Here is a 4,113-nt window from a genome sequence, read left to right as displayed (position 1 = left end):
GGGTGGACGAAGGGTTTATGTAGGACGACCTTTAGTACCGGTTTGTGCCAAGAACCGGTACTAAAGGGGCTGGAGGGGCCCCAGTCTGACAACATCCTGCCACCACTCTCATTAGTACTGGTTCGTGGCACGAACCGGTGCTAAAGTTTCGCCACGAACCGGTACTAATGAAAGCGGCCCGGCTAGCCGTTGGAACCGGCACTAATGTATACATTAGTGCCGGCTCAAATACAAACCGGCACTAATGTGCTTCACGTTTGACCCTTTTTCTACTAGTGAACGGAAAAAGCAATTTTTTATGGTGGGTTCTGGACTCCTGTTGGTTAAACTTTTCGGAGATGTCGGTGATGTTTGTGTTCCTGTAGTTGTAATGGTCGGTTGGATGTATCAGAGGACAGATCTACATAAGTCAATGATGTAAAATCGGTTGGATGTATCAGAGGACATATCTACATCAGCCAATAATGTAAAAACAAAGAAAATTATAACACACGGACAATTAAGTATGGATAGAATAAAATCAGAGTGTCCTCTAAAAAACTTTCCATGTATAATAAAAAAATCAATGTAATGGCACAAGCGAGTGGCAGAACCTTAGAAAAAAATGCGTCTGCCGGGAGTCAAACCTGGGTCTATTACTTGGAAGGCAATTATCCTAACCGTTGGACTACAGACGCAATGCTGTTAGCAGTTTGGATGAAAGTATATTTATCAAAAAAGTTGCTGTTTTCACACTACCTAGTATGAGTCAGCTAACATTTTTGCGCTTGTTCTCACGGAATGCACATGGACAAACTTAGCAAAAACAGATATCTATTTGATGCCCTCATCTACTAACAACGCGTTTGGTTAAGTCCAAGTAACACATTCGGTTTGCCAGACACGCCGCTTCAGATTAATTTTTTTGCAATACGTTCTTTGTTTGGTTGGTGCAGCCAAGTCCTCATTCTCTAAGCACCTCCGATCGGACGGTCTCGATTTTATGAATTGCTGTATCAGAAAGCGCTGTTATGGAAACGTCGAAAGCGAGACAAACGCTAGCTACGGTTTTGCAAACCGCTATAATGGAAAGCCGCAATTTTTCCGGCAAACCAAACGCGTCGTAAGATGTTTCCCCACTCTTACTTTGAATTCACTCTAGGAACTATGATAACGTTCATTTTATCTTCTTTTTTTAGTAGACCGTTCATTTTATCTATGGTTGTCAACTACATGGAGGAAAATATAGGGAAGGACCTCTCTTTCCACCTGATCGGGCGGCCTCGCTGGGCGGTGAGGTGAGAAGGGGGGTCCTGTAAATTAGTTGTAGGTTCCTTTCTTAATATATTTGCATCCTACGTGGCTAGATTTGGGTGTTGCTCGACGGAGTAGAGGCATAGTCGAGCTCCTCTCTTGGTCGTCCTCAGCTTGGTCTTCGTCGTTGCCTTCCTCGTCAACGACTTTGGCTCGGTTCGTCCTAGAGATGCCCTGCTAAATAACCTCCCCTTCTCACCAAGTGATTTACCTTATTATTATTATTATCTCTAGCAGATCTCACTCTCGTAAGTGACCGTGAAGGGATTGACAACCCATTTATCACGTTGGTTGCGAGGTTCTTATTTGTTTGTGTAGGTACGAGGGACTTGCGTGTAGTCTCCTACTGGATTGATACCTTGGTTCTCAAAAAATGAGGGAAATACTTATGCTACTTTACTGCATCACCCTTTTCTCTTCAAGGGAAAACCAACGCAGTGCTCAAGAGGTAGCACGTTTCATCAGGTGTCATGAGGCTGGCTTCTTGGATATCTACGATAAAAATCAGTGTTTTAGTGACATAGTATTACAGAAAACATACATTGACAACAAATTTAAAATAGAACGCAACCCCTACCTTGTAGATGATGATGATCATCATTAATGTTAGGAGAGAAGAAGCATGTGCTCTCCATCATAGTTTGCAAGCAGTGCTGCCTCTGGTTTACCTGTATCTAAGTAACAAGAAGCTTCTCGAACAGATTATCAGTGCATTGCAAATGGTAGAAGTGACGACCAACGTGCTCTTCACGTACACGTAAGAAAATTATGTGACGTCTACAACCAAATACAAATGTTAGTATATGCTTGCAGCAATAAAACTACAAAAAGAAGCATATGGAAACATGCAAATTGTAAAGACGCTTACCGAAAGTTCATGAGACCAATCTTGAGGTAAGGGACGTGGCGTTTATATATTGAATCCCACTGATATTGTATCCTACCAACATAGGCAAGAATAGCAACCACATCTGCAAAAATATAATCACAATGAGTCACTGAGTTGTACGGGGTAAAATGCCAGACCAAAGTTAAAGATTATGCACCAGTGATGCTTTTGTCCCATAGCGAGAATATGACTTCAAACCATGGGAAGCACGGGGGGAAAATTGTCGACGTTGTCCGTTGCGCCGACATCATAACCTCGGTCCTAACATGTAGTGTGACGACAAAGTCCATGGATAGATACCAGAAATGGCCATCGGGTATTTCCATGGGGTTGAACCCGACGAGATTGAAATCATAGGTCATACCGGTCTGTAGCATGATGTTGAAGCGAATTGCTTGGTTGTTGTACGCAATCGCTTCCATCTTTGTTCCCTAATATTTTTTTATGAATCATAAAAATAATGAGGAAACAAAACTGTTTATCAAACATGTATTTTAAAAATGTGGGCTATCAAGTAGTGATGATTAATGACTTACATGTTGATCGAGTACTATGCACTGAAGGTACAAGTTTCCCATGCCATTCTCCTTGATTTGAGCCTTCCACAGGACCTAGCATGAATGATCCAGCAATTTTGATATATATGCTCCATTTGGACACGATGAAAAGTCAAGTTCCTGTGTGTAGAATAGAAAGAACGGATGAGGTAAATTACTGAGCGGTGATGGCAAACAGCCGTACAATGTGATTATTCTATCTCGCCTGTTCATCGGAGGGACGATGGGCTGACTAACGATAGGAACCAGCGGCGATGCCATCACCCTCTTAGAGGTGATCGATCCGTATGAGTTTACCATGGCCGTGGAGGAGATGGTTGTAGAAAGATGGAGACAAAAATGGTGCTGCAGAAAGATGGAGACAAAGATGGTGCTGCAGGGTTTTTTATAAGCATAGTGGGCGGCAGGAAAATGAAAAATGGTTAATAAAATTTGTTTTTCGATGGGCGGCGGGAAAAATGAAAAATGAAAAATGGTCAATAATCGGATCTTTAATATTCGACAACCTATTGAAAATTGTGTATTTATGAAGGAAACAGACACCTCAAAACCGGTCCGTGATCAACCCAACTGAATTGCGATTTGTGATTCACAATATATTTAATTAATGCAAATTTGTGATTTCTGATCACTTGCCTTATCAAAACGTAACTGATTTATCACATGCGTATACAATCTCAAATTCTTGTCGTAATATATTAATTAGTGGAAATTGACTTTCTTCTTTCAGGATATTTTTAACCTTACTGATATTCTCATTAAGTTATTTTCCTTTTTCCCATTTATATTATGTGCACGTCTCGAACGACCAATTATTTAACGAGGCTAGCTTGGTTCGAGATGTGCAGAAAGTAATCTATCCATAATGAGTTTTGTTGGTTCACTTTTTAAAAGAAAACTAACCGCGTCCGTTTTTGTAAGTACTGCGGCAGAACTTCAGTATGACATATACCACAGTAACTTGGACAATAATATATTTTTAAGCCAAACACTTGAAAATATGCAGTACTAAGGCTACGCTTGGCAGCAAAGAATTTTTTGAAGTTTTCGGAGAATACTCTGGTTTTCTAGAGACCCACGGTTTTAAATACTTTGACGTATTTGGTGTCCAAAAATACTGAATTTCTATAAACAATAGTATTTCCAAAACTGTGACATTTTCGTTGTATCTAAAAAAAGAGGTCCAACCTCTTCTTTTTCTGAAGAGAACGCGAGAGAACGTCGTGGAGAGAGCTGCTTGCTACCTATGATGTCTAAAAAAATATGTATGAAAAATAATAATAATATGTTATATGTCTATCTTGGAACAGTACCATGTCTATTTTTGCTATCTAAATAGTTTGCGAGTAAGCACTTGTATCGCTGCTGCCGTTG

The 4,113-nt window shown here is 40.4% G+C and overlaps 1 non-coding gene across 1 annotated transcript; it reads right to left on the bottom strand.

Moving 5' to 3' along the window:
• Window positions 1-605: 605 nt before the first annotated feature.
• TRNAG-UCC (transfer RNA glycine (anticodon UCC)) lies at window positions 606-677 on the bottom strand. The gene has a single exon. It is a non-coding gene; the product is annotated as a tRNA-Gly (tRNA).
• Window positions 678-4,113: the final 3,436 nt, after the last annotated feature.

This window comes from Triticum urartu, chromosome 7A, assembly GCF_056163025.1.
Source record: "Triticum urartu cultivar PI428250 chromosome 7A, HENAU_Tu73, whole genome shotgun sequence".
NCBI lineage: Eukaryota > Viridiplantae > Streptophyta > Magnoliopsida > Poales > Poaceae > Triticum > Triticum urartu.
Note: the sequence above shows the minus strand (reverse complement) of the source record. Positions and strands in the feature narration are given on the sequence as shown.